At 44.8% G+C, this 13,368-nt stretch overlaps 1 protein-coding gene across 2 annotated transcripts in view; it reads left to right on the forward strand.

Moving 5' to 3' along the window:
* The first annotated feature begins 1,791 nt into the window (after window positions 1-1,791).
* LOC140389912 (SPRY domain-containing SOCS box protein 1-like) overlaps window positions 1,792-13,368 on the forward strand; it is a 267,424-nt gene continuing 255,847 nt past the window's right edge. For both annotated transcript variants that reach the window (XM_072474557.1, XM_072474554.1), the window contains exon 1: window positions 1,792-2,046. The gene's annotated coding sequence lies outside the window, so the exon portion shown is untranslated. The remainder of the gene's footprint in view (window positions 2,047-13,368) is intronic.

Raw genomic sequence — 13,368 nt, forward strand, 5'->3', positions numbered from 1 at the left:
GTGCTGAGTATAGCAAGCATTTTGTTGCTCTTGCCCCTCGCTACAACCTCCAGGTGCGAGGTTGGATTTTCCATCCTCACACAAAGGAACTGGCTGAACTCTGCACCTGAGATGCGCATTGCCCTCTCCTCCCATGAACCTGATTGGAGTGAGATCATGAGGACCAAGCAGGCTTACCTGTCGCATTAAAAGTAAGCAAAAATGGTGTGTCGCAAAGATTGGCCAGTGTAGGTCAAGAAGGTTGGCTAGCATGGGTTGCGAAGTTCGGCAGGCATGGGTTGCAAAGGCTGGCCGCATGGGCTGCTGGCTGAAAAAAAGTGTGAAAAACACTGATTTAAATCAGGATTGAATCCAGTTATTTTCTTGCTATATACTTTGGTTGGAGCCTCGACCTATTCCAGCAGTTGTTGTGAGAGTTCCAACATCATTAGAGGTATGATGTGAAAGAACTATTGAAGCTAATGGTGAAAGGAAATTGAATATCCTTAGAAGATATGGAGTGTAAGGAAGTATACTTACCTGGGCCACGGTGGCACAGTGGTTAGCACTGCTGCCTCACAGCTCCAGGAATCCGGATTCAATCCTGGCCCCGGGTGACTGTGTGGAGTTTGCACTTTCTCCCGGTGTCTGGGTGGGCTTCCTCCGGGTGCACCAGTCTCCTCCCACAGTCCAAAGATGTGCAGGTTAGGTGGATTGGCTATGCCAAATTGCCCCTTAGTATCCAAAAGGTTAGACTGGGTTACGGGGATAGGGTGGAGGCGTGGGCCGAAGTAGGGTGCTCTTTCCAAGTGTCAGTGGAGACTCGATGGGGTGGATGGCCTCCTTCTGCACTGCAGGGATTCTATGATTCTATGAAATGATCACGTAAATAATTATGGAAGGTACGCAGTGCTCTGGAAAAACTGCAGACATTCGGAAAAGTGGCCCAAAACAGCTTTTGCATTGCAATAAAACACAAATGTGAGAAGTTATTTTCAACAAATTTGTATTAGAATAAAAATACATTTCCGTTGGTGGGCACCTGACTGGAAATAAAATGTCTAAAGACATTTGAAATTACTACAAGTGATTTGAAACCTGATATTTTTACGACTTAAATAATGGGTGTAATGAATCTGCCTGACACTAATATATTGGAAGTCTGTGTTTTTGATGCAAAATATTGAAACAAAGAAAGCAAAATAGCATGGATATCTGAAATAAGTAGGGAAAAAATACTCAGCAGGTCCGGCAACAATTGTAGAGAAACAGGGTTAATTCAGGTCCATGAAATTTCATCAGACCTGTAGGAAGTTAAAGTTGAACAGTTTATAATCAAGTGCAGAGCCGGGGGGAGGCGGTGTGTATCAGTATAATCTAAAGCTTAATGTTGAGGCTGGAAGGCTGCAGAATGTCGAAGTGAAAGATGAGGTGCTATTCCTCGAGCTTCCGGAGTGTTTACAGTGACATTCAAATAAACTCTCAGCAAATGTGTGACCACATCGGCTCTCCTCTCGGGGTCACAGTCTCGCAAGGACTGCGGTGAACCTAACTGGCTTTCGGACCACGAGGATGCGGAGCCAGGTTCCATTGCTGCTGCAATTAACACCCCCTCCCTGTCCGGCAGCGTCCAAGCGGCTTTAACTGGGGTGGGGGGATGAATGGAAAGCTGGATCAGTGGGGGGACAGCAGCTGGCTGGCTTCGGAAAAGGGAAAGTCCAGAGAGTAGCCAATGCTGTTTAGAGCGAGCCTGTCAGTCAGCTGTGTGTGCACGCGCGCAGTTAATCCACCGCGTGTGCACGCGCGCGGTCAATCCGCCACATGTGCGGCGCGCACACTGTCAATCAGCTGCATGTGCACGCGCGTAATCAATCAGCTGTGTGTGTGTGTACGCGCGCTCGCCAGGGAGCCGGAGCAAACGCCGGGAGAGCAGGAGTTGCCCGCGGTAACCGTGCTGTAAAGTTCACTTTAAACAGCAAAACACTGAGGAGACGGGGGACTATTTCTACTCGATAAGAGAGAAATCAGTGGAGTAGCAGCACCGCATCTCGGTGAACTCCTTGCCCGGTGAGTAGCACGCTTGGAAGTGGCTTTACATTTTATTTATATTTAAAAAAAAACACTGGGTGTCGTTAGCCTCTCGTTTTTATTATACGTTACTTTAGTTACTGGAACATGCATTCTACTTTCCCTTCCACAAGGAAGTATCAGGGACTTGGGTATTTTAAGACCTTATTAAATATTGGTTCTTTGCATCAATGAATCGTGTCTGCTCCCCGCATATTGGAGCGAGGTGGAATCCCTATTTTAAATGTATTTTCTAAGTGATTAACCGACTAATTACCATGAGGGATTAAGGAGCTTTGTCTCAGCCTGGCTTGCCCTTTCCAGTGTCTCTGGCGGGGACCAGTCTTGTTCTTGCCATTTGAAGGGCAACATGCTGTCAGTGGGGATGAGCTGCTTTTATCCTTTAAGAAGTTGGACTTTGGGGGGTGTCAGCTGGTTCTGGGGTCACTTAGGGAATCTGGCCAGGCACTAGCAGCAGCTGTTGGGTTAGAAATCCCCGTAGACACATGGATATTTGCATTTCAAATGAATCGATCCGACGACTATCTGGACCCCTGCAGGCTTAATTTATGTACAATAACGCCCCTCTCCCTTCTATGTCAACATTTCCAGCTCGGGTGAATAAACTATAATAATAAGTGTTTCTAAAAAAAAAGACGACCCTCGATTTCAAAGAGTTTACAGATCACAGCTTGAGAAATCAACGGTAGAACGGGATCTTCTCTGGCTTTACGCCACTTCTGCAAGCAGTTGGCAAAAATTGAGTCCGTTACAATGTAACTTGCTGCATTTCAGATGTTAACATTCCAATAACCCAACAAAATATACCTCGTATGTTGTTTTTAACATTAATTGTCTTTTTTACGTGATTCTAAACTTGTAGATTAATACAACGTTTTAATAAACTACATGCTCTTGATTCCCCAATTGGATATTGTGAGACCTGCAAAGAACATCTAGTTGCAATTGTTGACTTTTACCTATCTTTATAAAGTGCAATGGTGATTCTCCTGTTTTGATGTTGTGCATCTGAATCTTTAAATGGTTTCAAGAAGGTGATATATCTTACTGATTTAAAACAAAATAGGTTAAAGGGACATGGGTAACAGGCGGGGACTTGGATTTGAGGCCAGGAAGAGTACAGCCATGATCTGACTGAATGGCCGAGCAGGCTCGAGGGGCTGAATTGCCTACTTGTGATGATAAATCCTATGTGACCCTTGACCCACAGATAAATCTGGTGATGATTGGGGCTGGGGTGGTAACAGAAAGAGAGAGAAAAGGATAGATAGAAGCAAAGTGCTGTGAATGTTGAAAATCTGCAATAAAACATGATGGGAATACTCTGGTCAGCCAGAATGTGTAGCGAGGGAATGGGGAAAAGTTAGATGTTACAGGTTTCAAGCAAGTACAGAGATGTGGAGTTGGTTGAACAAAATGGAAAGTCTGTGATAGATTCGAAGATGTCATTACCATGGTTTTCACAGTAAATTCATTGCAGTGTTAATGTAAGCCTATTTGTGACACTAATAAAGATTATTATCAGTTGTCTGGGAAAAATAGCAGCAGAGGTTATGAACTGAAATTATTGAAATCGAGAGTCTTAAATGCTATAAATTGTCTCATTGCAGATGAGATGCTGTTCCTCAAGTTGCATTGGGCTTCATTCAATAGTGCTGAAGACAGAAAGATCATAGTGGGAGTTGGGTGGTGAATTAAAATGACAAGCAACCAGAAGTGCAAGGTTGTGATTGCACTTTGCGCAGTGGTGTCATGTATCGCGGCATCCCAATCTGTGTTTGACCACCCACATGAGCAACAAATACAGTATACCAAATTAGATTAACTAATATTAACCATCGTTTCACCTGCAAGGAAAATTTGGGATCCTAATTCATTGGAAGGGAAGAGATAGAAATGGACGGCTTGATATTGCCTGTCCTTGCATGGAAAGTCCCTTCAGAATACTGGGAGGGGAGGAGATTGGTGGCAGAAATGGTGGTGGGTAATCCATTGAGTGTGAAGGTTCATAGGGTGGTGAGGACAGCACAGTGGTTAGCACTGCTGCCTCACAGCGACAGGGACTGGGTTAAATTCCGATCTTGGGTGGCTGTCTGTGTGGCGTTTGCACATTCTCCCCATGTCTGCGTGGGTTTCCTCCCACAGTCCAAAGACCTGCAGGTAATGTGTATCAGCCAAGCTAAATTGCCCCTTAATGCCCCCCCAAAAAAAAAAAGTTTAGGTTGGGTATGGGGATAGGGTGGGGTCATGGGCCTGGATGGGTTGGTGCAGACTTGATGGGCCGAATGGCCTCGTTCTGCACTGTAGGGATTCTATGACGAGGGAATCCCTATCATAATTCTGTCGCGGCGAAGGGCTGAGAGCAAAATTATGGTAAATGGAACAGACATGCAAGACCTTGGAAGACACTGTAGAGGGCATCCTCGGTTATGGAAAAAGGAAGACATATTGGAAGCACTGGATAGTGATGTCAGAACAGAGGCAACAAAGAAACTCCCAAGAATGGGATGCAGTTCTTACAGACAGCACAGTGGGGGAATCTGTACTCAGTGGGGATATAGTTGATTGCTTATACCCAGGAATGAAGACATACGTTGAGGAAGAGGGATGGATCATGTGAAGGCCAGAGAACTGGAGAAATTGAGAGTTTGGGACAAGAACAGGAAATGGTACTGGTAACAAGAACAGGAAATGGTAACAATGTACCAGGGAATAAAGATGTGGAGATGCTGGCGTTGGACTGGGATGAGCACAGTAAGAAGTCTTCCAACACCAGGTTAAAATCAAACAGGTTTGTTTTGAATCAGTAGCTTTCGGAGCACAGCTCCTTCCTCAAGTGAATGAAAAGGTGGATTCCAGAAACATATATATAGACAAAGTTTTTTTTTTGGTTAAATTTAGAGTACCCAATTCATTTTTTTTCCAATTAAGGGGCAATTTAGTGTGGCCAATTCACCAATTCTTTGGGTTGTGGGGGCGAAACCCACGCAAACACATGGTGAATGTGCAAACTCCACACGAACAGTGACCCAGAGCCGGGATCGAACCTGGGACCTCGGCGCCGTGAGGCAGCAGGGCTAACCCACTGCGCCACCATGCTGCCCTATGTAGACAAAGTCAAAGATGCAAGACGATACTTTGAAGGCGAGTCTTTGCAGATAATTAAGTTTACAGATCCAGACGGAGCAACTGGAGAGAGGGATAATCACAGGTTAAAGAGGTGTGAATTGTCTCAAGCCAGGACAGTTGGTAGGATTTTGCAAGCCCAAAGCCCAGGCCAGATGGTGAGGGGGTGAATGTAATGTGACATGAATCCAAGGTCCCGGTTGAGGCCGTACTCATAGATTATCATAGAATTTACAGTGCAGAAGGAAGCCATTCGGCCCATCGAGTCTGCACCGGCTCCTGGAAAGAGCACCCTACCCAAGGTCAACACCTCCACCCTATCCCCACAACCCAGCAACCCCACCCAACACTAAGGGCAATATTGGACACTAAGGGCAATTTATCACGGCCAATCCACCTAACCTGCACATCTTTGGACTGTGGGAGGAACCGGAGCACCCGGAGGAAACCCACGCACACACGGGGAGGATGTGCAGACTCCGCACAGACAGTGACCCAAGCCGGAATCGAACCTGGGACCCTGGAGCTGTGAAGCAATTGTGCTAACCACCATGCTACCGTGCTGCCCAAACATGTGCGCGGAACCTGGCTATATGTTTCTGCACGGCCATCCTGAGTTGCCACGCATCCTGAAGGCCGCCTTGGAGAATGCTTACCCGAAGATCAGAGGCTGAATGCCCTTGACTGTTGAAGTGTTCCCCGACTGTAAGCGAACATTTCTGCCTGGCGATTAACACAACAGAACATAGAAAATACAGCACAGAACAGGCCCTTCGGCCCACGATGTTGTGCCGAACCTTTGTCCTAGATTAATCATAGATTATCATTGAATTTACAGTGCAGAAGGAGGCCATTCGGCCCCCTGAGTCTGCACCGGCTCTTGGAAAGAGCACCCCACCCAAACTCAACACCTCCACCCAACACCAAGCCTTGGGTGTCGCGCAATGTCCGTTCATTCGTTGTTGCAGCATCTGCATGGTCTCGCTAATGTACCACGCTTCGGGATATCCTTTCCTGCAGCGTATGAGGTAGACAACGTTGGCCGAGTCACACGAGTATGTACCACGTACCTGGTGGGTGGTTTCTCATGTGTAATGGTGGTACCCATGTCGATGATCTGGCACGTCTTGCAGAGATTGCCATGGCAGGGTTATGTGGTGTTGTGGTCGCTGTTCTGAAGGCTGGGTAGTTTGCTGCAAACAATGGTCTGTTTGAAGACAAGTAGTGGGGGTGTGGGGATGACCTTGGCAAGATGTTTGTTTTCATCGATGATGTGTTGAAGGCTGCGAAGAAGATGTCGTAGTTTCTCCGCTCCGGGGAAGTACTGGCGACGAAGGGTACTCTGTCGGTTGTGTCCCGTGTTTGTCTTCTGAGGAGGTCGGTGCGGTTTTTTGCTGTGGTGCGTTGGAACTAGTCAATCGATGAGTTGAGCACCATATCCCGTTCGTACGAGGGCATCTTTCAGCATCAGTAGATGTCTGCTACGCAGGGAAAATTGAGGAAGAGAATCCAAGTAGAATGGAACTAAGAACGTTCAATGTTCTTAGAGAGTGAGTAGTGTTACCCCTGTCAAAAGCTAACCAAAGTTTGCAACAAGTCTGTGGTGAGCATAGCAGCTCATCTTAGACAAGACACTTATTGAACTGTCAGTCTTTTTTTTCTTACTCCCCAAAAGGCAATGACTTGCTCTGGGAGCAATTTGACACACAGTTGAAGCCCTCCCCACCTTGCCCAAGTGGGTAGTCTTGGTCTTTTTTTCCCCCTGGGTAACAGGTGGTCATTATATAATGATCACTTGGAAGACCTTGACTCTTTTCTATTGAATGCCCCACTCTCCAATTTCTGGTGCTGAGCTGAGTTTCAGAATCCACATTTTCGTTGTAGTTTATCACCACCTACCTGGGACTGGATTTGGCATCTACTTTATGTTATTCAGTGCCACCGCTCCATTGAACCATCACTTGAGTGGAAGAACTGCTTATGGCATGCTTTAATTCTTAAGATTAAAATATCTTTCTCCTTGGGGACAGATCAGGAGTAGCATTTTAATTCACTTGAAGTTTCTTGCTTCACCACAAAAAGGATTATCAGTGATTTTAGGATGAGAATTTTAAGTCTCAACATTAAACTATATCAGTGGATCAGTTGTCTACTTTAAATGCAAAATTGTTTCAGTTTGTGCCTAAAGTTATAAGCTGTGATTTTATTTGTAAATGTAACTGAACCCCACTCAGTTCAGGAAAGGATAATTGGAAATTGCTAGCCACAGTGGTTAGCATTGCTGCCTCACAGTGCCAGGGACCTGGGTTCGATTCCTGCCTTGGGTCAATGTCTATGTGGAGTTTGAACATTCTCCTCATGTCTGTGTGGGTTTCCTCCCACGTTCCATAGATGTGCAGGTTAGGTGGATTGACTATGCTAAATTGCCCCTTAGTGTTCAAAAACATTAGGTGTGGTTATTGGGTTACAGGGACAGAGTGGTTTGTGGGCCTAGGTAGTGTGTTCTTTGCGCAGGCTCGATGGGCTGATTGGCCTCCTTCTGCACTGTAGTGATTCTATGACTTGGTAATATGAAAGTAGACTTATTTGCAGGTTAATATTCTAACACTATTGTATGTAAATTGAGAACATTCTAACCATTTTACCTAACCCTGCTCCAACACTATGCTAAATAACATTGTAAATGATTCATTTTCCTTAGCTTTCTTTTAAAAATTTCTGTCATTACCATGGCAGGGTATGAAAAATACACCCTTGACCTTGCACATCACCACTGCATCTCTACCACTCTTTTCTCTCTCCAAGCCCTTGAATGTGTTATTGTCTTCTAAATTCATGCTCTCTTGATCACAATTCTGCTTCATCCTGCCACCTAACTTGAACCGCCTTCATAGAATCTACAGTGCAGAAGGAGGCCATTCAGCCCCTCGAGTCTGCACTGGCACTTGGAAAGAGCACCCTACTCAAGCCCACGTCTCCACCCTATCCCCATAACCCCTTTTTTGAACACTTAAGGGCAATTTAGCATGGCCAATCCACCTAACCCGCACATCTTTGGCCTGTGGGTGGAAACCCCACGCAGACACTGGGAGAATGTGCAGACTCCGCACAGACATTGACCCAGGCCGGGAATCGAACCTGGGACTCTGGAGCTGTGAAGCAACTGTGCTAACCACTGTGTTACCGTGCTGCCCGTCAAGGTCATAGTACCATCCTCTATGGTTGGCCAACTCATCCTTTTCCAATGCTTATCCTCTGATAGTTTCTCTGCTGTTTAGCCTTTCACACCTTTTGTTCTCTCTGGGCATTGCCATTAGCACTCTTTCCCTGTGGTTTCTGTGGCTATGACTCATCTATGTTCTGTGGCTATGACTGCACGGTAGCATTGTGGATAGCACAATTGCTTCACAGCTCCAGGGTCCCAGGTTCGATTCCGGCTTGGGTCACTGTCTGTGCGGAGTCTGCACATCCTCCCCGTGTGTGCGTGGGTTTCCTTCGGGTGCTCCGGTTTCCTCCCACAGTCCAAAGATGTGCAGGTTAGGTGGATTGGCCATGATAAATTGCCCTTAGTGTCAAAATTGCCCATAGTGTTGGGTGGGGTTACTGGGTTATGGGGATAGGGTGGAGGTGTTGACCTTGGATAGGGTGCTCTTTCCAAGAGCCAGTGCAGACTCGATGGGCCAAATGGCCTCCTTCTGCACTGTAAATTGTAAATTGTATGATAATCTTTCATTCTCACTCCACAGTATAAATATTTCCCACTTTCTATGTCTTGTAGCTTTGACAAAGGGTCATCTGGACTCGAAACATTAGCTCTTTTGTCTCCCTACAGATGCTGCCAGACCTGCTGAGATTTTCCAGCATTTCCTCTCTAAATTATTTCAACAATCTCTTTCCATCTTCCACCCATGTCAGTTCATCCAAAATTCTGCAGCTTTTATTCCACAACCAGTCCCACTCATCCATTATCCCACTGTAGGTCTAACTATTTTGAATAGCATAAATTATCAATTGAACTAAATCAAATAAACTGAGGGACAAATTGAAGGATTGCCACTAATCAGAAATTCTTATCCTTGTATTTAAATCCCATCATTACATCTCCATCTGTAATTATCTCCAACCTCTTGCCTTTGAGGACTGTGCCCCTCAACTCTCGCCTCCTGGGCTATCCCCTTTTCTTCTGGTCAACCATTGGCAGCAGTGCTTTCAGCCACTTAATTCCTAAGCTCTGTAAATGTCTCTGCATCTCCATCTTTAAAACCCATCGCTTAACCCTTTGACCAGTCTTTTAGTCTTCTCACAAGGCCTTACTTTGGAGCCAGCGCCCTTATTTTGGAGCCAGCAGGAACGGGAGTAGTCCCTAACTCCAAAGGAGCCACAATCACCTCCAAGCCAATTTCCGGGACTTGCCCGAGGACAAACTGCCAGCGAATTTGATACAAGACCCGAGAACAAATCTCTATTGATTCTCTTGCCTCCTTTCAATGCATCCAGACTAATTGCTACCCCATTGTGCTTTAAAGAGTATGCAAACATTTTGATAGCAATCATCAATAAAATTGGTGCCTTTATTCCAATGTATTGCAATGCGTATGATTTCTCACGCTGTGAACCAAATTTTTGTATGCGATACATAATTTACACCTTTTATTGTATATGTAAGCATGAAATAAATACTTGGCTTGTTTGTCGTAGGTAAGCATGCAGAACAATTCATGCAACACTTACATAGAGATCTTGGAATATATAGGGCGCGATCTTCCCAAAAGGGTTCAAAGTCACTGAACGAGTGCGTTTAGCCACGTGTTTCCCAGCACTTGCAGTGCTGAGAAACAACATGGCTATTCAACACGACTCGCTTTGAATAAGGAGCCTAAATGGGGAACCCGCGGCCGAGGCTACACATAGCCCTGTTTTTTTACAATGGAGTGCTGGGACCCAGATGGCACTGTCAGGGTGCCAGGCTGGAACTGCCAGGATACTCGGGCGGCACCGGTGAAGGGATTGAATCCCAAAGCCTCGGGTACCTCGGGAATCAGCACATTAGAGGAAGGCTTACCGCCTCGCTCTAATATGCAGATTTGTTAAAAAGTGTTCCTGCCCATTGTGGGCAGGATTCCCCATGCAACATCTCCATTGCATTGAATCTCGCGAGGCATTGCAAGCCAGGTAGATCCTGGGATCGGGGTCTCCTGGCTTTCACAAGCCATGCTGCGTCTCGGCGAGCTGATTTTCTGGTGCAGCATGGCGGAGGATCGCACCCATAGTGTTGTCATCCTAAGTAATAGTGATTGATAAAGAGAATTTTAAAGCAGAAGAGTGCAATATTTGTTTTGTGACAGTATGAACTCATCTGGTAATGCACTTTGCAAACAAATGTAATTCGGATTTCATTGTTGTCAGTAGACTATACACAATGAGCTGAGCATATTAACATGTAAAATCTGTGTATCTTGCTGGACTCCGTTACCAAGGAGACTGAGAAATCACTATAAACAGCAGCAAAATTGCCTTGGCATACAAAGGGAAATTTGCAGCCTGTTAGATCAACCATATTCACAGATTAAACCTATGACTTCAGCCTTCCCAGTGGCTCAGCAAGTTTATTCAGTGATTAGCTGAGCCTCACAAACTAACCAGCAATGCCCTGTGCTTGACACTCAATCTATGCTGACTGAGCTCAACTGGCCTGGGTGTTCCAGTGCTAGTGGGGGAAAAGTCATCCTGGCTTCCTCTTCAGAACTCTTGAAGCTAGCGTATTAATACTTGCATTTTTAAAAATATAAATGCTTTTCATTTATGCCACAATACACCACCATACTAACTGACATTTTCCAACATAATTATGCTGGAAATTAAAAACATTATGAAAACAAACCACTTCCTTTTTACCTGGTTGGGAAGAAAATTGCCCTGCCCTTAGAACCAACACTTGCGTTTTTTCTTTATTTTGTAATTTAAAGCAATCTAGGTCTGATATGAGGACAAATGTCTTCACTCAGAAGGTGGTGAATCTGTGGAATTCTCTACCACAGAAGGCTGTGGAGGCTAAGTCACTGAATGTATTTAAGAAGGAAATTGGTTTCTAGACACTAAAGGTGTCAAGGAGTACAGGGAGAAAGCAGGAATGTGGCATTAAGGTAGAGAATCAGCCATGATCGTATTGAATGTTGGGGCAGGCTGATGTGGATCCAATGACCTACTCGTGCTCCTGTTCTCTATATATCTATATCATGGATAATCATGATTTATTGTCTTTCAGTTCTACTCAAAAGCCATTATATTCTTCCGGGATTTTTATTATTTTTTTTGCAAAATTGTGGTAGTCTGGGAGTATATCTTGTTACATTCATGCCAGGCATTGACTATCACCACCAAGAGAGAATCTAACCATCCAATGGCCTCACTGCTTTCCCCACCACTGATAACCTGGGGTTTATTGTTTTTTTTTCATGTTTTAACACTTTTACTTTGCCGAACGACTAAAAACACTTAACTAAACACAATTTCTGTAGTAGTTTATACTTTATATTACTCTTTTATATTTATATCACATTCTCCACAGAATTACAGTTCTTATAACAAACAGTCCACAATTGTTTCCAGTTTCCAACACATCCGCATTTCCCAGTTGCATCTAGTAGTAACTTCAAGTGACTGCCTCCAGGCACTTTAATTCGTTTTCAGATTTTCCTAAATCCACTACTAGAATTAATACCTGTCCCAACGATTCTTCCCCTCTGGTCATGCCCAAATGAATCTCCCAGAATTCTTAGATGGCTGAAGGATGCATTTCTTCAATTAGAGATCACCTCCCTTCTGCATCTGACTGTGGTAATTGGCAAAGCCAAGTAGTCTCTCCTCTATGCCTACCACAAAATAAAACTGATGGCTGGCTACGATATTCATTGATTTGCAGGGAAGCCTGTAACCTGATCTCAAAAATGGTTTCTTCTGTATTGTTCCCCATTGCAATTTGGAACATATTAGCCTTACATACAGGTAGAAATACTGCTCTGCAATTCTGGAGAACCCAACTCTTATTCATCTTGGAACAAAATTGACTGTTTTAAGTGCAATTGTTTACAAACTAACATTCTCAAAATGTTTCTGAGACTTTGGAGAGACTCTCAGTCTCCACTGTTAATACACAGGCTGCTGCCCTGGTCTTCAAGTATAAATATGTAGCAGCTCCCTCTCAGTACAACAATTGAGGCCTTCCTTGGGACCTCGAACAATCAAGCTGCCCAGACTTTGTCAGGCAGATTTCAGAACCGATCACATGACTCCATTGTATTTTGCCTTAACTTGAATGACAGTCCCAAAACGTTACAATCTTATAAACCTCATAATTCCAACAAAGGGTAGAAAGATTGAAAATGATAAAATAGTGTTCCAAGAAAAATCAACAAATTTGAAATCAGATCATTGTTAAAATTAATTTGATATATTTCCAAAAATAATTGAATAAAGGATCTATTTATTAAGATTAAGACCATTGTTATATACTGATTAGGGACCAACCTGGGGTTTATTGTTGATCTGAGACTTAACAGGACCAGCCATGTAAATACTGTCTATGAGAGCAGATCAGAGGATGGGAATTCTGCAGCGAAATTCAAAGCTGCCACTCCTGCCAGATTCTTATTATAGAGTCATAGAATTTACAGTGCAGGAGGAGACCATTCAGGCCATCGATCCTGCACCGGCCCACGGAAAGAACACTCTACTTAAGCCTATGTCTCCACCTTATCCCCGTAACCTAGTAATCCCACCTAACCTTTTGGACACTAAGGGCAATTTAGCATGGCCAATCCACCTAATCTGCAAATCTTTGGACTCTGGGAGGAAACCGGAGCATCCAGAGGTAACCATGTAGACACGAGGAGAAAGTGCAAACTCCACATTTCCAGCTTCTCCTCCCCACTCCCCAATGCCATCATGCCCACTCTGGCAGTTCCATTAAATCCCAACCATAGTAGGGCAGCATAGTGGCGCAGTGGTTAGCATTGCCACCTCATGGCGCCGAGGTCCCAGGTTCGATCCCGGCTCTGGGTCACTGGTCATGTGGAGTTTGCACATTCTCCCCGTGCAGACGCTGCAACAACGGATGAACGGACATCGCGCGACAATCGCCAGGCAGAAATGTTCGCTTCCAGCCGGGAACACTTC

The sequence above is a fragment of the Scyliorhinus torazame genome, chromosome 14, assembly GCF_047496885.1.
Source record: "Scyliorhinus torazame isolate Kashiwa2021f chromosome 14, sScyTor2.1, whole genome shotgun sequence".
Classification (NCBI taxonomy): Eukaryota; Metazoa; Chordata; class Chondrichthyes; order Carcharhiniformes; family Scyliorhinidae; genus Scyliorhinus; species Scyliorhinus torazame.